Raw genomic sequence first — 26,026 nt, 5'->3', positions numbered from 1 at the left:
AAATAAAATATAAAGAAGAATCCAATAGGAACTTTGGAAGTGAAAAGTACAGGAACCAAAATTAAACAAAAGGAATTGGATGGGGTTGATAATACAATCGAGGGAAGAGAAGGGAAAAAATAATTGCACTTAGAAAACAGAAATTATCCAATGAACATAGAAAACAGAATGAAAAGAAAGGAATGGAATCCCTGGGGCTTGCAGAACTGGTACAAGAGTCTAAGGGTCACATCACTGAAGGCCCAGAAAAAAAAAGAGGACACAGAGGTCAGGGCTGAAAAAGCACTAGAAGGAATAATGACAACAACTATAAACCTACAGATTCAAGAAGGTGAGCAAACGGCAAAGAAGATAAATTCAAAGCAAATCATACAAAGACACATCATAGTAAAACTTCTGAAAACTCAAGACAAAGAGAAAATCTTAAAAGCAGCCAGAGTAAATATCCCCCTACCTACAGGGGAAAACCAATTCAATGGCAGATTTCTCATAAGAAACCATCAAAGCTGATAGATCATGGCTCAACATTTTTTAAGTGCTGGAAAAAGAATCATCAGTCCAGATTCTTTATCAGGCACAAATGTCCTTTAGGGATGAAGAACTTATGAAGACAGTCTAAGGTGAAAGGAAACTAAGAATCTGTCACCAGCAATCCTATGCTAAAAGATGGCTACAGGACAGTTTCTAAAATGAAAGTGGTAGAAGAAGGAATCTTAGAGCACCAAGAAAAGAAGAAAGGAAAGAAAGTGGAAAAGTATGATAAATAGCCTAGAGGTTCCTTCTCTTGAGTTTAAAAAACAATTTTATTGTTTATTTGTTGTTGGGGGGTGGAGGGGCAGAGAGAGAGGGAGACAGAATCCAAAGCAGGCTCCAGACTCTGAACTGTCAGCACAAACCCGACACAGGGCTTGAACTCACAAGCTGTGAGATCATGACCTGAGCCGAAATCAGACGCTTAACCGACTGAGCCACCCAGGCGCCCCTCTTGTTTTTTTTAAATTGTTTAATATTGAAGCAAAAATTTTAACACCATCTAAGGTTTTTGAGATCTATAGAGAAAATATTTACGATAGTTCTATAAGGGATGTGCTGGGAGGTTTCTACACTATTTGAACCAGTTAAATGGTGATACTAGGAGACTGTTAGGCACAATGTAATTTTATCGTAGGGGACCAAATTGCTCTCCAAAGGAAGTAATTCCCATTTTTCTACATTTTCATCACACTTGTACTATGAGACTTTCCATTTTTGCTAATCTAATAAATTTGGAAAGGTATTGAATCATTATTTTAAAATGCATATCTAAGATGACCATTAAAGTTAGGCATCTTTCCACATGTTGATTAAATTTCCTCTCATGCAGATGCCTGTTCAACCATTACACCTTCCAAAACATGGTATTTATTACCTGGGTGATATTCATGCTCTGGTTGCTCGAGGATATCAAAAACTTAGTCTGGAATTCTTAAGAATTTGCATAAAGTGCATGTATCTCTGAACACGTTCTCCTGATGAAACTGATGCTTATTTCGGGTTACGTGCTCCTATTGGTTAATGGGTTATTTTTAATCCTGTGGAAATTATACTACAACCTGTGATTAATGACCTTGGAGCCCTGCCCACTTAGCCTGCCACTAAAAAAAGATCAACAGGGTAAATGGTTTAAGCTTATCAATTAAAAGACAAATATTGTTAAATTGGTTATAAAAGCATGCCCCAAATACACGCTGTCTACAAGAAATTCACTTTAAATGTAATGGGTAAAAAAGAAAAAAAAAAAAAAGTATGGAGAAAGAATGCCATGAAAAAATGAGCAAAACAAACAAACAAACAAAAAACTATAGTTAGCTTTATTAATTTCATCCATAAAGGACTGCCATGCACTGAGTGTCTGTGCCTCTTTTCACACCAAATTTACATGTTGATGCCCTAACCCCTAGGCAATGGTATTTGGAGATGAGGCCTTTGGGAGGTGATTATGATTAGATTAGGTCATGCCAGTGAAGTCCTCACGATTGGATTAGTGGTCCTTATGAGAAGAGTAAGAGAGCTCGCTCTCTTTCCCCCTCTTTTGCCTCTGCCCCATTGGCCCTCTATCACTCTGTCCCTCTCCACACTTGGACAGAGGAAAGGCTATGTGAGTCTATGGGATTTTTCTATGATAGCCTGAGTTTATTAAGACAAATTATATGACTAGAAATCTTAAACATTAAATTCAACAAAGCAATTGAGAAAAGCCAAACCATAGAGAAGCAGGACCAAATTAAACAAAGTATTCCACTCAAAGAAATAGAGTTAAAAGAACAAAGTACAGGGCGCCTGGGTGGCTCAGTCAGTTAAGTGACCAACTCTTGATTTCGGCTCTAGTCATGATCTCGAGGTTTGTGAGTTCGATCCCCGTGTCAGGCTCTGCACTGACAGTGTGGAGCCTGCTTGGGATTCTCTCCCTCTCATTCTATCTCTCTATCTCTGTCCCTCCCCTGCTCATGCTCTCTCTCTCTCTCAAAATAAATAAATAAAACTCAAAAAATAAAAAAAAAACACAAAGTATAAAACTTTAGATATTATTAATAACCTCAGAGAGATGGAAGAGAATTCTGTATCAATAGAAAGTTAAACAAATTTTGGAAATTAGGATTTGGTCTTTGGTACAAGAGGTGAGCAGAACAACGAAATGGTTATAACTGAAGAGTAAACTTGTTAGCTCAAAAATAAAGTCAAGGAATTGCCCTAGAATGTACTGCAAATAACTTACAGGAGCATAAACTAAATGAAAAAAAAAAGCAGAGAGCATATCAATGACTTTAAATATATGCCTAACTGAATTTTCTAAAGAAGAAATATACGTGGCTATCCAATATGCAGAACAATACAGGTAGAAAATTTTCCAGAACTGCAGACATCTTTTGTTCTGCAAGAACCCCCAAGTCCCAAACTTGGTATCTCTGTCACCACACATTCGAAGAAAGTGGTCTTCAATACCTGAAAGTCATTAGCAATACCTGAAAGTTTGGGGAACCTCATTCAGTTTCGAAGTAACAAAGTTAACGGTTTTTAGAGACACACATTTTACCATTCAGGATGATACCACCCGTGAAGTTCATCTAGAAAAAGTAACAAGATTTGCTAAAATAAGCATGTGTGTAAATGTACAGTTGACCCTTGAACAGCCTGGGTTTGAACTATGCAGCCCTCCTTATATGTGGATTTTTTACAGCGTAAGACTATAAATGCATTTTCTCTTCCTTGATGATATTTTCTTTGCTCTATCATGTTTTTTGTAAGAATGCAGTATATAATACATATAACATACAAAAACCGTGTTAATTGACTCATGTATTGGTAAGGCTTCTGGTCAATGGTAGGCTATTGGAAGGTAAACAGCCTTTCTTCCCCTATGTGAATTGAATTACCACCTCTATAATGTATCAAGTTTCCACATACACATGATCTTTCTCTGATCTGATTTACATTGATCTTTTTCTACAGTCATGAAACAATAAAGGTTAACACATGCCTGGAGAAAACTCAAATTTACAAGTGATCAGAGATGAAAACTTATATACTAGAGAAATCCAAGTAAACAATGAGTTGCAAATTCTATTCACATGGAGATCTGGAAAGATGCAAAAAAAAAAAAACAACCTGAAAATAGTAATCAATAACTTCTGAAAATGAGAATATAGTGGAAGGAGCTATCAAGGGTAACTTTTGTTTAGTCAATATTATTTGATTTTCTTAACCACAAAATATGTGTTAATATTTCACTCAGTTGGAAAAATGTAATAGGAGATTAGGTCGATCAGTGTTTCCCCTGAACTTCTCCACAATTCTCTCTCTAAACCACGCAGTGTGCAAGGCTCACGCCTATTTTCTCTCTATTTACAACAGCCTGCCTCCTGGAAACTCTCCATAACTCTCCTGATTTTGTAAGTGATAAATCACTTTCTCCAGATCTTCCAAACATGGCCGATCTCACACTAGATTAGGACTACAGGTTTACACGTCCTCTTCTTGCTAGCCTGCAAACTCCCTGAGAGTAAGACAGTCTCATCCAATGCCAATCCCCATAATGCTAAAGGGTAGAGCCTGGTTATATATACGCACTCAAAAATGTAACAAATGAGTATACAGACACACAAATAAAAGAGTGGATCAATGAAGCCATGCTTTAAAAGAAAGGAAAAGTGGTTTCGAGTCTTCAGTATAATAGGAAACAGGGAGTCAGAAAAAGTCTTTTAATAGGGAAAAACAAAATTGCTGACGCCAGTATTTAGGAATCATTGGAAGCAAGCCTGGAGATGATACCATACATGGGCTTGAATTACTGATAGGAAAATAATAGAAATTCATTTAGGTGATGGATATCAGACAAGACATATTCATAAGGAAAATAAATAGGATTTGAATTGTATTTCCCTATTTACTGGACTCTAAGCTCCATGAAGGCAATGACTTCAGTAGATTTATTACTGTATATACAGTACCTAGCTTTAGCTTTTAGGACCTAAACACAAATGGTCAATATATAATTATTCAACATTGACAGAAAAAATGAATGATGCAGGAAATAATAATTATCAATATAAATATAATCAATTTCCTTTTTTTTTTTAATTTAAGTTCATGTTAGTTAACATACAGTGTAGTCTTGGCTTCAGAAATAAAACCCAGTGATTCATCTCTTACATATGACACCCAGTGCTCATCCCAAAAAGTGCCCTTCTTAATACCCATCACCCATTTAACCCATCCCCCCAACCACCTCCCCTGCAGCAACCCTCAGCTTGTTCTCTGTACTTAAGAGTCTCTTATGGTTTGTCTCCCTCTCTGTTTTTATCTAATTTTTTGTTCCCTTCTCTTATGTTCATCTGTTACGGTTCTTAAATTCTACATGGGTGAAATCATACGATATCTGTCTTTCTCGACCTATTTTGCTTAGCATAATACTCTCTAGTTCTATCCACACTGTTGCCAATGGCAATATTTCATTCTTTTTCATCACTGAGTTGTATTCCATTGTGTATATATATATACACCACATCTTTATTCATTCATCAGTCGATGGACATTTGGGCTCTTTCCATAATTTGGCTATTGTTGAGAGTGCTGCTATAAACATTGGGGTGCATGTGCCCCTTTGAATCAGCAGTTTTGTATCCTTGAATCAATTTCTGAAGATAGGCAATGATATACAAATGATGGTACAGTAATAACTAAAATGCTTTCAGTATAAAATAAAGGATAATATTATTGCAGTTGAAAAGCATGATTGGTCTGGAAACAGAAATAAAGAGTGGATGTTGTATTGTGGTAGTAGCAAGCCATCCAAGGGTATTTGATTCTTGGATAATTGGAGGGAAAGTATTGGGGTGAATGTAAAAGAACCGGACCAAATACACAGATTTCTAAGCTGCCTAAGTTGAGTTCAGAACTCAATCCAAGGAGACTCCAAAGAGTAAATGGAGTAAAGCTTTATTTGCTTTTCAAAACTGCATCACAAAACTAATGAGACATACTGCGTCAACATAATTAGGAGAACTAAAGTAAAGCAAATAAAAGGATGGAATATTTTCTAGAATATATTAGAAAACATTACAATTCTTAGGATGACATTTCTAAATACCAATTTGGCTGCTCTTTGGAAAAGTAAGAACTAATTCTCCAGGATACAGTAGCAAAACGATCTAGTGAAAGAAATGCTTATTTCATAAGACATATACTCAATATAGAAAAATAGTATCTGCAGTAAAATGCTCAGAGATTCTACATCTTATGAAATTTAAAAATACATTTACAGAGTCCCACAGAGAATGAATATATAAAAGCAGGTAAAATTCTATTAAAATCCATAGAGTGGTATGTTAGCGGGTGTCTCCCCTTTTGGAGAACTTAAATTACCATAATATTTCCACAGAAATGTTATTTTTATATGCGCATACACACAACACCGCAGGCACAAAATATTCAATATAAAAAAAGCTACGATATAATTTGTAGGATGAGAAAGTAGAAGATACATTTCAAAGCCTCCTTATTCATTTCAAATAACAATTTTGTGGGCAGAATAGCTTGGTTATCTTACAGGCACATTCTAACTTTTTCCAATAAATGATATCTTAAAATTTCTTATAAATTTAATCGTATACTAAGAAAGTACTACTACATGAAAGAATATTATTGTAAATCTATTTTAAGGAAATGGAAGGTTTGCCTTATTACCAAAGGAAAGTGTGAACGCTTCAGAATATCTAAGCTAGAAAATTCTCATGATCCCACATATAATTTTTTGGAAACGTACAATCAAATGATACAGATATTTTTGTCACCATTGTTTCCATGTTAATGTGAATGATTTTTATATAAACGAATCTTGCATGAGAAATAATTTCTCTTATACTTTAAAATTTCTGAGAAAATGCTAATTTGCATTTATCATGTATGTCTATATGTGGCAATTTAACACATCCCTTTTAAGTTAGCATTAAAATACATTTGTTTCAAAACGTTAATAAAGTAGTAATACACTTGTTTTCTAATATTTCAAACCCAGACTAAAAAGTATACATATCTTAAAAGGCACTGGAATATTTGTGCTGTTGGGGCTTAGTTCAGTGAAGTGAAGTTTGCAAAAGGAAAATCGTGTGTCATCACGTTTTCCCGTACTAATGGAAAACATGTTCTTGTGCTCCTGTGATAAAAGACAGGTGAGGGTCAGTGGTGGGGAGAAAATCCAAAGACGATTCTGCCGAGATTCAGGGCAGTCACAATATTCATTACTAATGAACCTGGCAACTTAATTAATATTTCACTCTGAAGAGGTTTTCAGGAACTCAATGAAATCTATGACAACATTTTTCATTTAAACAAAACTTAGCCCAAATATCCATCGACAGATGAATGGATAAAGAAGTGGTATATATACACAATGGAATATTAGTCGGCAATCAAAAAGAATGAAATCTTGCCATTCGCAACAACGTGGATAGAACTAGCGTGTACTATGCTATGCGGAGAGCAATTAGTCAGAGAAGGACAAATATCATATGATTTCACTCATATGTGGAATTTAAGATACAAAACAGACAAACATAAGGGAAGGGAAGGAAAGATAATATAAAACAGGGAGGGGGACAAAACATAAGAGACTCAAATATAGAGAACAAGCTGAGGGTTTCTGGAGGGGTTCTGGGTAGGGGGATGGGCTAAATGGTCAAGGGGCATTAAGGAAGACACCTGCTGGGATGAGCACTGCATTCTACTCCTGAAATCATTAGCACACTATGTGCTAACTAACTTGGATGTAAATTTTAAAAAATAAATTAAAAAAACAAATAAATAAAAACTTAAAGGTTACCTCTAATCTCCCTAAATAAGTAATATTTCCATTATTTACCATATTTAAATATAAAATGTTGTGGGTATCAAGGAGTTAATTTCGTACATAATTAGCAACTGGAAACTTCTACTGGAATTATTCTCTACAGGAAAACTAATACATACAGATTCTTATTTAAAATGATTTGGGGGGCGCCTGGGTGGCTCAGTCGGTTAAGCCTCCGACTTCAGCTCAGGTCATGATCTCGCGGTTTGTGAGTTCGAGCCCCGTGTTGGGCCCTGTGCTGACAGCTCAGAGCCTGGAGCCTGCTTCAGATTCTGTGTCTCTCTATCTCGCGGCCCCTCCCCTGCTCATGCTCTGTGTCTCTCTGTCTCTCAATAATAAATAACGTTAAAATTTTTTTTTATATTATTTGGTAATGGATAATATGTAATACAAAGGAATGCATAGATTTTATTATTTTAGTATGTAAAGGGCTGACTACATATATATTGAGTCCAAACTTTTAAAATATTTCTCATTGAGTTTAAACATATTTCCCTCTATTACTCTTCATGCCCATATTCTTAGTTATGAAAGCATTATAGATAGAGAATTCACACTTCTGGAAGAGTGTAATGGTATGGAAAATATTAACTACACAACAAAAATCTACTGAGTATTTTTTTTCCAAAGAAATAAATTTGTTTTCAAATAAGAGACAATGATTCTGACCTGTCAATAGAAGGGGAGTATAAGGTAGTTGAATGCAATGTGTGAAAAGAAAGCAGGATTTCCCAGAGACTCAGAATTACAAACATATTAAGAGATTCAGTAGCAAGAAAAATTGTCCTTCATTTGCATGGAAACTCATGGTCGCTGAGGGGCCACGGATCAGCCTTCTTTTTTATATAGTATATAAAAGAAACAAACCGATACTGTTCTTCCCAGTATACAAGAGGTAGAGTAAAACAACAAATGGAAAGAACAACCGGTAGGAATGAAAAGGCAAAAACAGAAGGAAATACTCTTGACTGCCAAAAAATAATGAATGCATTTTCAAGACTCCAGTTTACAGAAATGCCCTCCTTTGACTTTCCCATTTGTGATTTAAAATGGAAATTAACAGCTTCTCTGCCACCCTGTGCATTTTCCCAAACGTATACAGATTTCCATGTATTATGGTTTCCTAAATGGAGATATATCTTTGTGTGGTTATCTTTCTACCCAACTAATTAAACTCCTTTAAAAATAAACATTGATTTTTTTACCAAGTTTTTTAAGTTTTAATTCCAGTATAGTTAACATACAGTGTTCTATAAGTTGCAGATGCACAATAGAGTGATTCAACAATTCTATACATCATTCAGTGCTCATCATGACAAGTGTTCTCTTAATCCCTTTCACCTACTCGCCTCCACTCTGGTGACAAGGGACTTTCCTAATCCTAAATTCAAAGCCCTCTCTTATAGACACTGCTTTTCCGAAGAAAAGGAAGCATGAGATATATTGGATGCATTTAAATCTGTTCTTTCTGGAGGAGTCTTGTCTTATGTAAACATAAACTGATCTCAGGTAGAGTTTCCGGAAGGTATTCTATGGGGCAACAAAAATACCCTCACAAAGTTTAAAAAGAAGATATAAAAATGTTGGTCACTAATATTAAAATCTTCAGAGATAAGTTATAAAGGCTTTCATCAGCATCATTTGGAAACACTGAGCTTTAAACAAATGGTTAAATGATAAAGGCAGATGGTGAATGAAGCATAAAAAAATGAAGACATTTAAATTTGAATTCCTTAATTAGAAATGAATTCCAACAACTTACATGTATACTTATGAAAGTAGCCCAGATTGTTATCTGTGCCCAATCTCTTTTCACAGAGGCATGGTGAGCAGAATCCTAATTGGTTTTAGTAGGAAAGATTGCACTCAGATTATTTTTCCACTGTGTAAATGTGGTTGGCATAGATCATTTAACGTGTCTAACTCTCGAGTTTTCCCTTTGTAAATCAGACTGTTAATAACAGTAGTACAGTATTATTGTAGATTCATAAATATTAAATTATATAAAAATACCAAATGCTTTACCACACAATATGCAAAAAGTGTATATCTGAAAATGTGATTCTTACACTTTTCTTCTTCCATGTAAACATTATTTTTGTTATTGAAATATAAATTTGACTTTCCTATAGCCCTCATGCCTACAAAAAGAATAGAAATTTGTATTTTAATAATTTGTTAAACTGAATAAATTAAATGCAAATACTACTGAAAAGCAATCATATTTGATGTTTAGTGCTGTAGATATCATCTAGTGCATTTTCATTAGAGAGTTTTCAGACAAAAAGGGAGAAAAAGCTTTTAGAATTCTAGGCTTTGTCTGAACAGGTAGCAAGATATTTCCACAGATCAGCATTTCCCATAGATGTTGTAGCTTTGCTGTGAAGCAGTGTATCATGTCAAGTCTGTTGCTGATGTGGTTGTTTTTAAGGCTTATGATGTTTTCATATTAAAAAAGTGCATGAGTGACACTGTAAATATTCAAGAATGTCAAAGAGAAGGCAAGGCAATCCTAAGTCAGACATTAAGAGCAGCAGCAATTCAATGAAAGTCTTGTGAGCATTTTAATGCCATGTACAGATTCAAATAACATCCCAGAAGTTATGAAATTACCCTGAAAGTCAGTTTGCTATTTAACGCTTCGCGAAAACTCCTATGGCAGAGGAGAGAGCTATTCACATGAAAGTAAGATTTCTTCAGGTGTCATCTCTATTCCCACCCTTTACGTATAAATACTTGGTTCTCCTGAGGACTCATTTTTATGCTCACCTGACATATTCCACAATAGCAAATAAATGAATATAAAACAAGAGTTTTTAAACAAAAACAATGAATCCACTTGGTCTAAGTAGAACATCGAAGAGATCCCAGAAGAAGCTTTCTAATTAGTTCTTTCCTTCCATTTCTTCCTTGGGACAGGAAGATTAGTCATTTAAGCAGAAATCAATGCCTAAATTTAAACATGATCAAGGCTATTAGCCAGTGAATGAAATTCTCTTTCTGCGACATAAAACAATACGCAAATATAATCCAGTCTCTCCTGTGACATTTACTGTGGCCACTAAACTCACCTGATTTCTCATCTAAATTTATTAACATAATGTTACATTCATTCGGAATATTTGAAAGATATGAACGAAGCATATAATGAAATGACCACCCGTGAAACCAACAGACTTAAGAACTAGAACATTACCAATACTGTTACGGCCACCTGTGTGTTCGCCCCATATCCCATCTGTCTGCCTTCTCCCAGCGTAAACAATCCTGACTTTTACACTCCTCATCCTTCAGATATTTAAACATCAACTTATTCCCTGTGTGGATTACATGTACCTAACAACCTACGCCGTTTTGATTTTTATTTGCCTTTGATAGTTGCAAAAACAGAATTATCCTGAACATGATACTCTGAGACTTTTTTTCTCACTCGGTATTATGTTTCTAAGACTCATCAATGCTGCCACTTGGAGCTCCAGTGTTTTGTTTTGTTTCCATTCCTCTGAGATATACCATCATATGTCTGTACCACTATTTTTCCCATTATATTTTTTACAAGTATTTGGGTGGCTTCTATATTTTGCCATTTCATACAGTACTTCCATATCTTCAGTCTACGTGTACAAGAGTATTGGCGTGACTTTGTGGATTCGTGTAATTGTGGATTCGTGAACCCTGCACATGCTAACAAGATAATGCAAATTTCTTCCGAAGTTCTTGCCCCAAGTTGGCTTCCCAACAACAGCGTATAACAGCTTTGTTGACGCAAATCCCTGATAGCACTTGGTACTATCAAACTTTACAATTTTTGCCAAGTCGTGATAATAATACTGCATCTCATTGGGGTTGACCAAGGGCTTACAATTGTCCATTAGTTAGCCACTGAATTTTGGCCTGAATGAACTTTATTCCAGCTATAGGCCCTGAACTTTGGCTTGTCACTAAGTTTGATCAAGTACTAAAACACATCGTCCCCCAGTTAACAGCTCAATCTGAGAACTTGACTTCTTCCTTCTTGGTTCATTTATCCCAGACAGATATCTACTCAATGATGTACTTCTGCTCATGTTTTAACTGGTAACTGATGCAGTGATAAGTGCTTAGAAGGGCATTAGGTGTATAAAATCTTAAACTCCACCAAAGAGTTGTAGAGAGGAGAAAACACACGAAAATCTCTAAGAAATTGAATATTTAATCTAAATAGTGATGGTTGATATTTCTTACATATGAAGTCAGTTTGTTAAGTAGATGGATAATCAGTATGTTGTTTATGTGTGGACGTACTTAATGCTAATATGAATTGCATGAAAACAAATTGCTATTAAGTAGGAAGATGCTGATTTCCTATTTTTCTTACTGAATTCAGTTAATTTCCACAGTTAGGGAGAAAAATGCACACTTAATATCATCTGTGTAAGTTCAGGGCAAGCTCATGGGTGAGGAGAAAAGGGCTCACAAAGGAACATTTTTTCCTAATACTCTTGCAATTTACCATTAAAATTAAAATTCGCAATTTACAATTAAAATTAAATACTTTATTATTTTTATTTTTTTTAGAGAGAGAGTGAAACAGCATGAGAGGGGGTAGAGGGGAAGAGGGAAAAAGAGAATCTTAAGCACACTCCGCCTTCAGTGCTCAGCACGGAGCTGGACATGGGAGAGCATCCCACAACCCTAGGATCATGACCTGAGCCAAAATCAAGAGTCTGACACTGGCTCGGTCAGGTAAGCCTCCGACTCTTGGTTTCGGCTCAGGTCATGATCTCGCGGTTTCATGAGTTCAAGCCCCATGTTGGGCTTCACCTGGAACAGTGCAAGCCTGCTTGGGATTGTCTGCCTCCCTTTCTCGCTCTGCCCCTCCCCCACTCGCACTGTCTAGGTCTCTCTCAAAATAAATGAAGAAATTAAAGAAAAAGAAAAAAAAAAAAGACTCTGACACTCAACCGACCAAATACCCAGGAGCTTCAAATTTGGATCCTTTAAATTGCTGTAAATGACATGACAGAATATTTTCTTCCCATCCCTCCTGAATGATCTCTTCACCCTATAAGCAGACTTCAGATTTCGAAGGTAAAAATTGGTTCAAGACCGTTAAATGGAGTATTAAATGGAGTATTAAAACCTATGGGATAAAATAGATCCAACATTTCTCTAAAACCTAAATTAAGCTATAAAGTACTTCATTTTTTAGGACAACTTACAATTTTACATGTTCTAATATTTATTAGGTTGTCAAAATTTTGAAGAGTTGAAATTAGCTGCGATTAACCCCACTTGAAAGAGGGGCATAAGGTTTGCCATCTTTCAATTTACATTATTTGTAGAAAATCACTTCATGAGTTAGTGGACGAGCAGAGCTGCACACGAAGTTGTCTCCTGATCAGACTGATCTAGTGTAGAGCAAAGAAAAGACTTTGTTTTTAAAGTTTACGTACATCTATGGATACTGAAGGAAAAGAAATTAATAGGTAAGAATCAGTATCTTCCTCTGACCAAAAAACAAAAAAACAAGAATTCCAGTAAATTTGTAAAGAAATGTATCGCAGGCACCCAATGTTCTTCTGTGCAAGTAAAAAGATGCCTGTCCATATTGTACACCTGAAACTAATATGACACTGCATGTTAGCTATACGGCCATTAAAAAAAGAAAAAGAGGGGCACCTGGGTGGCTCATTCGGTTAAGCGACCGACTTTGGCTCACGTCGTGATCTCACAGTTTGTGGGTTCAAACCCTGCGTCGCTCTCTGTGCTGACAGCTTAGAACCTGGAGCCTGCTTTGGATTCTGCGTCTCCCCCTCTGTGTGCCCCTCCCTGACTTGTGCTCTCTTTATCTCAAAAATAAATAAATATTCAAAAAAATTAAAAAGAAACAGAGATGGACCAAAAAAGAAAAAAAAAGAGAAAAAGAACAATGCTGGATTAATTTACTAAATGAATTTACTAAATGATTTTAAAATAATTTAAAGGTTAATATGAGAAAAATACCTGTTTATTTTATGGGGAAAATATAGAAAACTGTAAATATTTTGTTTTAGAATTAGATTGTTTTGCATCATCCTTGGGTTTTTACCCTTTATTTTATAAATATTTATAAATATTATATATTTATTAATAAATATATAATAAATATATAAATAATAAATTAAATATATAATAAATATATAAATAAAATAAATATTTTATAAATATTATAAATATTTTACCCTTTATAAGTGAGATAATGTATCTTTTGAGTGATGTACTCATTATGTGGATAAATGAAAATCCGAGGTCTTTTTACCAAATTTCATCTCCCGAGATGGGCTTTGAGAATCCTCAACTAGGACCAAATCCTTAGTCACCTGATTGTCAAACACCCTATTTGAATTCTCATTTCTGCTTCTTTTCTGATACTGTATTTTTTTTCTAGGACCCCCTTTGCATCATCTGGGTTTATTTAAATTCTATCCATCCCCCAGTCACAGCTAAAGCTGCCTCCTGAACAAAATATTGCAGCTAAAACTCTAGATGCCCATTCCTTCCCTACCACATTTGAAATCCATACCATCAGTCCCTCTCCATTTCACTGATAATTCCTTGAAAATGTTAACTCTGTTCCATATATACTTATATTTCCAGTACTAAAAGGGCATCTTAGTTGAAGATGTTTTTCTATAATACATCTTATTATGTGAAAGTACATAAATAACTTGAATTAGCTGATGTCTTTTTTTATTTGAAATATTTTTATGTTTATTTATTTAAATATTTTATTTATTTTTAATTTACATCCAACTTAGTTAGCATATAGTGCAACAAGGATTTCAGGAGTAGAATCCTTAATGTCCCTTATCCATTTAACCAACCCACCTTCCCACTGTTTGTTCTCTGTATTTAAGAATCTCTTCTGTTTTGTCCCCCTCCCTGTTTTTATATTATTTTTTGCCTCCCTTCCCATATTCATCCGTTTTATATCTTAAAGTCCTCATATGAGTGAAGTCATACGATATTTGTCTTTCTCTGACTAATTTCATTTAGCATAAATCCTAGAGGAGAAAGTAGGGAAAAACCTCTTTGACCTTGGCTGCAGCAACTTCTTACTCAACATGTCTCTGGAGGCAAGGGAAACAAAAGCAAAAATGAACTATTGGGACCTCATCAAAGTACAAAGCTTCTGCACAGCAAAGGAAAGAATCAGCAAAACTAAAAGGCAACCGACGGAATGGGAGAAGATATTTGCAAACGACATATCAGATAAAGGATTAGTATATAAAATCTATAAAGAACTTATCAAACTCAACACCCAAAAAAACAAGTAATCCAGTGAAGAAATGGGCAAAAGACATGAAGAGACATTTCTCCAAAGAAGACATCCAGATGGCCAACCGACACATGAAAAAATGCTCCACATCACTCATCATCAGGGAAATACAAATCAAAACCATAATGAGATACCACCTTACACCTGTCAGAATGGCAAACATTAACAACTCAGGCAATAACAGATATTGGAGAGGATGTGGAGAAAGAGGATCTCTTTTGCATTCTTGGTGGGAATGCAAACTGGTGCAGCCACTCTGGAAAACAATATGGAGGTTCCTCAAAAAAAAAAAAAAAAAAAAAAAAAGAACTACCTATGACCCAGCAATTACACTATTAGGTATTTATCCAAGGGATACAGGTAGGCACCCTAATGTTTATAGCAGCACTATCAACAATAGCCTATGTAGAAAGAGCCCAAATGTCCATCGATGGATGAATGGATAAAGAAAATGTGGTATATATATATACTATGGAGTATTACTCAGCAATCAAAAAGAAAGAAATCTTGCCATTTGCAACTACGTGGATGGAACTAGAAGGTATTATGCTAAGCGACATTAAGTCAATGCTTATTTATTTTTGAGAGAGAGAGAGACAGAGTGTGAACAGGGGAGGGGCAGAGAGAGAGGGAGACACAGAATCGGAAACAGGCTCCAGGCTCTGAGCTGTCAGCACAGCCCGACGCAGGGCTCAAACTCACACCATAAAATCATGACCTGAGCAGAAGTCAGATGCTTAACCTACTGAGCCACCCAGGAATCACCGCTTTTTTTTTTTAGTTTTTAAATGTTTATTTATTTTTGAGAGAGAGAGAGAGAGAGAGAGAGAGAGAGAGAGAGAGAGAGAGAAAGAGAAAGAGAAAGAAAGAGAAAGAGAGAGAAAGAGAAAGAGAGAGAAAGAGAAAGAGAGAGGTGAGGTGAGTTGGTGAGGGTCTGGGAGAGAGGGAGACACAGAATCTGAAGCAGGTGAATGAGCTGATGTCTTATGTCTATAATTCATCATTAGCATGTTTAATTTTCACATAAAAACATTCTTAAAAATGAATTTGTTCTTTTAGGTTATTAACATATCAATTCTGCAATCAACTTAGAATTTGTTGCTATATTTATAAATAATGAGGCTCATGCAGAACATTTTAAAGAAATTGAAAAGATTGCAAGTTGGAGGTTATTTCTTCCTTAACTTCCCTTACACTTAACAGAGTATTAAAAAAAAAGAGAAGACTCATAAAATCACAAATGAAAGAGAAGAAATAACAACTGACACCACAGAAATGCAAATGATTGTAAGAATAGTATGAAAAATTGGATGCTAATGAATTGGACAACTTAGAAGAAACAGATAAACTCCTAGAAACCTACCTACCCAAACTGAAGAAATAGGAATTTTGAACAGACTTCTGATCAGCAAGGAAATTGAATCCATCAAATAACTTCCAAAAAAACAAAATTCCAGAAGCAGATGGCTTCACAGGTGAATTCTACAAAACACTTACAGAAGAATTACTACCTACGCTTCTCAAAGTTTTCCATAAAATAGAAATAAAACTTCCAAATGCATTCTGTGAAGCCAGCATTACTCTTATACCAAATCGAGATAAAAACGCTATGAAAGAAAGAAAACTATAGGCCAATATCTCTAAAGAACATAGATGCAAAATCCTCAACTGTTAGCAAACCGAATCCAATAATACATTAAAAAAAAAATCATCGTGATCAAGTGGGATCTATTCCTGGGATGCAGATGTGGTTCAGTATTTGCGAATCAATCAATATGTATCACATCAACAAGAGAAAGGATAAAGACTATATGATCATTTCAACAGATGCAGAAAAAGCATTTGACAAAATACAACACCCATTCATGCTAAAAACCCTCAACAAAGTCAGGTCTAAAGGAAACAGACTTCTATATATAAGGCCTTATATGAAAAACCCCCAGCTAACATCATACTCAGTGGGGAAAAACTGAGCAGATTTCCCCTAATATCAGGACAAGACGAGGGCGTCCACTCTCACCATTTTTATTCTACATAGTACTAGAAGTCCTAGCTATAGCAATCAGACAACAAAAACAACAGGTATCCTAATTGGTAAGGAAGCAGTAAGGCTTTCACTATTTGCAAATGACATGATACTATATATAGAAAACCCTAAAGACGCTACCAAAAAACTACTAGACCTGACAAGTGAATTCAGTTAAGTCTAAGGATACAAAAATCAATGAACAGAAACCTGTTGCATTTTTATACACTAATAATGAAGTGACAGAAAGAGAAATTAAGAAAACAATCCCATTTTACAATTTCACCAAAAGGATAAAATACCTAGGAATAAATTTAACCAAGGAGGTGAAAACTTGTACTCTAAAAACTATAAACCTTCGATGAAAGAAACTGAGGATGACACAAAGAAATAGAAACACATTCCACCATCATGGATTGGAAAAACAAGTATTATTAAAATGTCGATTGGGGCGCCTGGGTGGCTCGGTCGGTTAAGCGTCCGACTTAGGCTCAGGTCATGATCTCGCGGTCCATGAGTTCGAGCCCCGCGTCGGGCTCTGTGCTGACAGCTCAGAGCCTGGAGCCTGTTTCCAATTCTGTGTCTCCCTCTCTTTGCCCCTCCCCGGCTCACACTGTCTCTCTCTGTCTCAAAAATAAATAAACGTTAAAAAAATTTTTTTAAAAATGTCCATAGTACCCATAGTAATCTACAGATTTAATGTAATCCCTATAAAAACACTAATAGCATTTTTCATAGAACTAGAACAGATAATTCTCAAAACTTGTATGGAACCTCAAAAGACCCTGAATAGCCAAAACAATCTTGAAAAAGAAAACCAAACTGGAGGTATCACAATTCCAGACTTCAAGTCATATTACAAAGCTGTAATTATCACAAGAGTATGGTACTGACTCCAAAATAGACATGTGCATCAACAAAACAGAATAGAAAGTCCAGAAAGAAATCCACAATTATATGCTCAATTAAACTTTGACAGAGAAGGCAAGAATATGCAATGGGAAAAAGAGTATCTTCAACAATAGCTGTTGGGGAAACTGAACAGCTACATGCAAAGGAATGAAAACGGACCACTTGTTACACAACACACACACACACACACACACACACACACACACACACACACACCTCTAAATGGATTAAAGACCTATATGTGAGACCTGAGACCATGAAAATCCTAGAAGAGTGCACAGGCAGTAATTTCTGTGACATTGCTTGTAGTAAATCCTTTCTAGATAGGTCTCCTGAGGCATGGGAAACAAATGCAAAAATAAACTATTGGGACTATATCAAAATTAAAAGCTTCTGCACAGTGAAGGAACTAATCAACAAAACTAAAAGGCTGAATATATCTATCTATCTATCTATCTATCTATATAAAATAAAGGGTTAGTATCCAAAATATGTTTTAAAAACCTCCTATAACTCAACCCACCAAAAACAAAATAATTCAATTAAAAATGGGAAGAAGGCACAAACAGACATTTCTCTAAAGAAGATATGCAGATGGCCAACAGACACATGAAACGATGTTGAACATATCCATCATCAAGGAAATGCAAATCAAGACCACGATGAGATATCACCTCACACCCGTCAGAATAGCTAAAACCAAAACCTCAAGAGACAAGTGTTGACAAGGATGTGGCAAAAAAGAAACCTTCGTGCTCTATTGGTGGGGATGTAAACTGATGCAGGTACTGTGGAGGACAGTATGGAGGCTCCTCAAAATTTAAAAATAAAACTACCCTATGATCCAGTAATTGCACTAGTGGGTATTTGCCCAGAGAATATGAAAACACTAATTTGAAAAGATATATGCACCCCTATTTTCATTGCAGCATTATTTATAATAGCCAAACTATGCAAGCAGCCCAAGTGTCCATCAACAGATGAATGGATAAAGAAGTGGTGGTGGGGTGTGTGTGTGTGTGTGTGTGTGTGTGTGTGTGTGTGTGTGTACATATATTCTCTCTCTCTCTATATATATATATTCCATATTCTATAATATTCATATATTATGTATATGAATATATATTCAGCCATTTGCAATAACATGGATGGATCTAGAGAGTATAATGCTAAGTGAAATAAACCAAAGACAACTACCATCTGATTTCACTTATATGTTGAATTTAAGAAACAAAACAAATGCATTTTTAAAAGAGAGACAAACTAAAACCAAACTCTTAACTATAGAGAACAGAGGGTTAACAGAGCGGGGGTTGAGGGAGGGGACGGGTGAAGTAGAAGTAGGTAGAGGGGATTAAAGAGTACACTTATCAAGACTGAGAAACATACAGAATTGTTGAAGCACAATATTGTACACCTAAAACTAATATAACACCGTATGTTAAATACACTAGAATTAAAAGTTAAAAATCTTTAAATAAAGTATTTGTATGTGATAAACTATTATTATGCATATTATAATTAAACATTATTACATATTTTATAATTGTATATTACTATGTTTGTATTATTATTACAGCATGTATATTTATATTTACATTATCCTGAATGTCCCCATAATCTAATGAGACAATGAGACACAGTTTTAGAATAAATATTAAAAATGCCATTACAAGGAAATATAACAGATATTCCAGAAAATTAAAGAGCAACATTTTAAACTACATTATATTATTTCAAATACATTTTTACAAAGTCTCTGACTTATCTAATAGCATATATATTGATATTATACTTTCTTTAGACTATATTTTTAATACTTAAATAAGTTTTACTACTCAAAGTCTCTTGGATATAAAGTAGAAACTTTGCAATTTATCAAACACAAGGAAAATGTACAGAAACCCAAATATAAAAGCCTTGTAGACTGAAGCTTTTAGCTCTTGATATTTTAAAAGTTCCTATTGCTCATCTATTATGATTTCTAGAGATTCAGATGTATACGTTTTGAAATACTTGAGTTTGTAAAACTTTCTTATGTCTACTTCAGATAAAATTATTTTAGGATGAAAATACTGCTAAAGCATATTCAGCAAGTTCTAGTCAACTCAACCCCTAAAACCAAGGATTATAAGAGTATCTCCCATCTCTTACATGAAAATCAAATACTTAAGCTACATACAGGCTGTGCACTTCTTGATACATTCATGTAATTCAAATTGATAGAAAAATACTAACATATTAGCCATAGCGGGGGCGGGGGGGGGGGGGAACAGTATTCTGGTTAATGGAATTTCGTCATTGTTGTGACTAGAAATACTTCTACTTTATTTTTTTAATTTTATTTTTATTTTTTTTAACGTTTTATTTATTTTTGAGACAGAGAGAGACAGAGCATGAACGGGGGAGGGGCAGAGAGAGAGGGAGACACAGAATCGGAAACAGGCTCCAGGCTCCGAGCCATCAGCCCAGAGCCCACGCGGGACTCGAACTCACGGACCACGAGATCGTGACCTGAGCCGAAGTCGGACGCTCAACCGACTGAGCCAACCAGGCGCCCCAAAATACTTCTACTTTAAGACTTGAAGTTGGTGTTTAATATAAAACATACATGGTTATTCCAATGATTTATTAATTATTAGCCATGATTTCATCACTGATGCTCTCTCAGAAGTACAATAGCTAAAAGAGGGTATACACTTGGCCTAAGATTTTTAACATTTTATTTTACTTTTAGAACAAGAGTATGTTAATAGGAAATCTAGAGTAGAGGAAGAAGATAAAATACAAAACACAGACTAACATGGGGTTAAGATTTCTTACTAGATGGAGACAATATTCCTGAAGGGGGAATTGGCTTCTGATAGGAGAAGCGTTCTGTCGTAGCAGGAGGCAAAGAAGAGAGATGGATGGAATCACATCATTAATTTGCAAGGTGAAATGATTAAATTCCTAAGCGATTCTGTTTCCTCTATGAAACACAAAACGGTATTTTGTGCATCTTGCTCAAATAAACTAAGCATGATCCCACCTTGCAGTGTTCCTGTTTGCTGCTCCCTCCATGTGCAACCTCTCATGCTTGGGTATCTGGAAGGATCACTTCCACTCTCCTCAACTGTCATTGTTTCCCCTAACCATCCTGCCCAAAAGGCATAATAGTCATTGCTTATCTCCCATAATGCACTTTCAGCTTCATTGACTCATCACCACCTAGCATGTTGAATACTTCTTTAGTTATGGACCATAATCTGCAGGAGACTGAACTGTGCATGTTTTGTTAAGTTGTACCTGGCACTGAGAACCATCAGTGCCTGGCCAATAAGTGCCCAATAAATATTTATGAAAAGAAACACATTGTTTCTGCTGCTGGTAGTAGGAAGATACAGAAGGGACAAAAGGGTAGGCATAGCGGACGTTTCTATGGGTTGAAAAGGTCTGAGATGGGAAGCTGTGCAGACAGCGCAAAAGTAGTCAGACTGGAGATGCAGGGTCAGTTTTTCCAGGCAGTTGGAGAACCTACCTGAGGACCCCTGGCGATACCCGTGTTCACGGATTTACGGTGGTACCATATTCCACGTTTCATTAATTTCTCCAGATATCCTTCAATTACTTGGCCCAGCATGGAAAAGGCCATACACTGAAGAAAATGACATAAAAATGATAATACAAGATAGCATATATTAGATAGCAAATGAAAGAAAAAGGCAATACCATTGAGCAGCCAGCAGAGTGGGTACGATTTAAGTAGTGTATGAAAGTGCATTTTAGTTACTAGAGAAAGGAGACTGGTATTCTGGGTTTGAGGGGGAAAAAATAAACAGGTGCAAAACAATTACCCTGTATATCAACAAAGGGCTTTTACTGTAATTCTAATTTATTTTAATTATTGTTACCATGAAAACAAATGTGCTAACTTCTTTCATAATGTCAGGTAACATTTCAGAAGCCATAAATTTCTAATTAGCACGCTCTCTCTTTCTCTTTCTTTCTCTCTCTCTCTCCCTCCCTCTGTCACACACACACACACACACACACACACACACACACACACACAGCCCTAATTAATCAAAAATAAGTTCAAATGTGTCACGCTCTCCTTCCTACAGAATGAAAAAAAATACAGTGGAGTTGTAAGATCGAGCTGAGGGGGTAGGGAGACTTGCAGAAGGAAAGATGAAAACCAGGATTTACCTATGACTTAAGAGGAAACCATTTCAGCAAATATATCACACTTAATTTCCTGAAGTTTTTATGAACAATAGGTAACTGTGGAATGAACACAGAGCACAGCGGCGTCTGGTTCCACCATAAACTAAGGAGACATGGCCAGCTCTTTTTTTGTTTCCTTATTTTTACGCTCCCTGAGGAGCATGTTTTACGCTCCCTGAGGTAACCGTAACGCATGTGCGGCCATTTTGTGTTGAGCCCCGTGTGTAAGTACTGGGCATATTGCAAATACGAGTGCCAACTTCCATTCAAACTCTCTAAATTTAAACCTACTCACTCCAATTATTCTACAACTTGATCGCCTAGATCAAGAAATATATGTTAATGATAGATAGCTAATTAGATGAGACAGCTGTTTCAGAAATTGTAGCTCAATGCTGCTGTTCCTTCTTTAGGGGAATGTGAAAGCAGATTACCCCGAGGTCCTGGAGAAATAAATGCTTTACTCCAAATAAAAATGTCACATCCAAAGTTAGTTCTTATCTCACATAATTTTGAAAAAATCAATTTTAAGGCATTGTTCAGACTATGGTTACATAATACTCTGATTCTGTTCTGGAAAATACATTATATACCCAATTCTCCATTTCCCATAAACATAGTACATCTTGTATGAGACCTCTGTTGGTCCATGATGTATCCTTTGGGGATTATTACTGTAATAATTGAATATATGGACACGAAATTACCGAAGCATAATTTCAGTCACAGAATACAATTTCCATGGAAATGCTCTATGATTAGGTGGTCCAATATGGAATGAAAACATCTACCCTAGTAGCGAGGCTTAAAAAAAAAAACATAGTAAAATACAATTTAACAACAATTTTACCTTCAGGCTTATTAGGTTTGGCTGAATAACAGTTCATCAAATGGAATACCTAAAATGTAATTTTTGCCTTCAAATAATCAGCAACGTCTAGTTTTCAACAACTGTATGAAAAATTCAGAGATTTTGCTAAAGTACCATACACTATCTGTAATTTATAGCTTGAGACGATAGGAAATTATTTTAAATTATTCAAATTAGGATGGGAGATCGATTTATGCTTGTATGTGTGCACATATATGTAAGTATGATGAAGTGAGGCACAGTTATTCACATGAGTGTGGATCGCTAAGTGGAAAACAGAAGCTGCAGGTCTTTTGGAATATGTACGTATGTATAGGAGAGATCATTCGTATGCGTTCACACAGAAAAGACCTAAAAGCATTTTTAACAAAACTAACAGAGGCTTAGACTAGATGCTAGAACTGTGGATATGCTTTAGTGCTGTTTCAATATATTCTGATTTTTCTTTTGCTATAATTTTGGAATAGAAAAATAATAAAGCTAGGGGCGCCTGGGTGGCTCAGTTGATTGAGCGTCCGACTTCAGCTCAGGTCATGATCTCACAGCTCGTGAGTTCGAGCCCCGCATTGGGCTCTGTGCTGACAGCTCAGAGCCTGGAGCCTGCTTCCGATTCTGTGTCTCCCTCGCTCTCTGCCCCTAAGCCACTCACATTCTGTCTCTGTCTCTCTCAAAAATAAACATTAAAATTTTTTTTTAAATAAAAAAGCTACCGAAAAGGTACAAAGTGCTTAGCAGCAAAAGATATTTAAGAACGACTAAGCCACTAAGCCAGAAAGTCAATGAAGTATTTCAGAAAAGGATAAAATAGAAAATGAATACACACAATGTAGGTTAGAAAAGCAGAAAATAGAGTGATCATTTTAGGAAAGCCTGTACTTAAAAATGCCGTTCCCACAAGCCAATAGTGTCCAAGGTCAATTGTTTCAGTGTCTATGAATTAGACCAGAAAATGTGGTGGTTTCAGCAATAACAGACCACAATTACAATATCAACATTATAAAGGACAATTCTTAAGGGATCCTATCATAGGAACAAAGTGTATGGATATGCTCTCCTGGGAATAAACAAGGACAAATTACTTTACTGCTGTTCTACAGGAGATTTTCCACAACATTTATGAGGGATACCTTGAGGTTACATTGTAACAGCATGCTTCAGTAACCAACACTATTAAAAGCAGTTTCAATCCATTATCTACTGGAAATCAACAAACTATAAAATACTGCGCCAACCGGCAAAACAAAGTCAGGTCAAAGAAACGAACATTTATATCAGTATTTGTTAATTGTGGGATTAAAATTGTTGGTTAAAATTATTTGTTTTATATCATAGATGTGGGTAGATAAACGACTGTTTTTAAAATTTTGATTTGCTCATGGTAAGCAAATCATATATACTATATGACCTTGAAAATATTCATTTTGCAATTTGTGTTTGGTTAGTTAAATTGATCATTAGATTTACTTTAATATAAACTAGAGCTTACAATGCAGGCTAGCCACGAACTGTTTTCAAAAAGAAATTAAACAACGTTTTCCCTCCACAGTATATAAAACAGAAGTGGCTATCATTGTTTCCAAATCATATAAACAAGTGAACAGATAAGTAAACTTACTTACAAGGTTGGGTGGGTGGGAGAGCTGGGCTAATGAGAAAAGGGAGGGGAGACAAGGGAGGGGAGAGAAGGGAGGGGAGAGAGAAGGGAGGGGAGAGAGAAGGGAGGGAAGAGAGAAGGGAGGGGAGAGAAGGGAGAGCAAGGGGACAGAAAGCTCAAGGAGCTCCAGGAAGAGAGGGCAAGGGAGAGGAGTGGGGAAGAGGAGAGAAGAAGGAAGTGTAGAAGAAAGAGTAGAAGAAGAGTAGTAGAAGAGTAGAAGAAAAGGAGAGAGGGAGAAGTTAGAGGGAAAGAGACGGAGGGGGGACATTAGTGCCTGTGTCATGTGTGAAACCAAGGCTTTCTGTAGTCAAGCAAATGTCTCTAGGTGTATCAGAGCCATTTGGTGAAACGCCAATCACCAGGGATTACTAGTAATGACTTTTATGTATCAGGATGGAGGAGGGAAGGAGAATTACGTTTATTTGAGGGCAGTGTTACAGGGAAATGGTCAGGACTTTCAGATTTGGAGTCACACATGGGTATCAACCTCAATCTGAAACTGCCAGCTCTGTGACTAGGGACAACTTCCCTAACCTTGCTAGAGATCAGGTTTCATATCTGTGAAACATGATACTGATACTGAGCCCATGGTTATTGTTAATATGATTAATATAGATGATTAGATCTATATAGGTGTTCAAAGACTGGTACTCAGTAAACTGATAGATGAACGGCAGCTTTCATTACTGGGCACGACTTAAAATGTCAATTGTGTTCACCTTTTTTTTTGTAAATTTTTTTTTTAACGTTTATTTATTTTTGGGACAGAGAGAGACAGAGCATGAACAGGGGAGGGGCAGAGAGAGACGGAGACACAGAATCCAAAGCAGGCTCCAGGCTCTGAGCCATCAGCCCAGAGCCTGACGCGGGGCTCGAACTCACAGACCACGAGATCGTGACCTGAGCCGAAGTCGGACGCTCAACTGACTGAGCCACCCAGGCGCCCCATGTGTTCACCTTTTTTAATAAACCTGTCATGATGTTACAAAAGAAACATTTCCTCCAGTATTTTAATTATTTACAATTGCTATAGAGAAAACAGGAAAGTATACTCTGACACTGCTGAAATAGTCTGGAGCCTAGTAAAGTCCCATAAAATACGTCTTCAACAAAAAACTGTGAAGTGAGAAAAGGAAAAAAGGACCACTAAATGAGAAAATAACAAAATGGCAATAATTACCTACCTATCAATAATTAAATGTAATTGGGCCAAATGTTCCAATCAAAAGGCATAGGGTTACCGGACAAAAAATAAGATCCATCTATATGCCTAAGAGAGACTCACCTCAGACCCAAAGACACATACAGAATGAAAGTGAAAGGGTGGAAAAAGTTTCCATGAAAATGAAACAAAGGAAACTTGGGGGAGTAATGCTTATATCACATAAAATAAACTTTAAAACAGAGATTGCAACAAGAGACAAAGAAGACCATTACGTGATGATAAAGGGATTAACCGAGTAAGAGGATACAACAACTATAAATATCTATGTATCAAACGTATATGCACCGAGTTATAGAAAGCAACCAACAGACATAAAGAAAGAAATTGAGTACAATACAATAATATTATGGAGGGGGTTAACATCTCACATTAATGGATGAAACATCTGGACAGATAATTAATAAGGAAACAGCGACCTTAAATGACACACTGGACCAGATGGGCT

The 26,026-nt window shown here is 36.0% G+C and overlaps 1 long non-coding RNA gene across 1 annotated transcript in view; it reads left to right on the top strand.

Moving 5' to 3' along the window:
• LOC123381105 overlaps positions 1-24,322 on the top strand; it is an 89,643-nt gene extending 65,321 nt beyond the window's left edge. The window contains exon 3 of the long non-coding RNA XR_006587626.1: positions 24,249-24,322. This is a non-coding gene — a long non-coding RNA (uncharacterized LOC123381105). The remainder of the gene's footprint in view (positions 1-24,248) is intronic.
• Positions 24,323-26,026: the final 1,704 nt, after the last annotated feature.

The sequence above is a fragment of the Felis catus genome, chromosome D3 (assembly GCF_018350175.1).
Source record: "Felis catus isolate Fca126 chromosome D3, F.catus_Fca126_mat1.0, whole genome shotgun sequence".
NCBI lineage: Eukaryota > Metazoa > Chordata > Mammalia > Carnivora > Felidae > Felis > Felis catus.
Note: the sequence above shows the minus strand (reverse complement) of the source record. Positions and strands in the feature narration are given on the sequence as shown.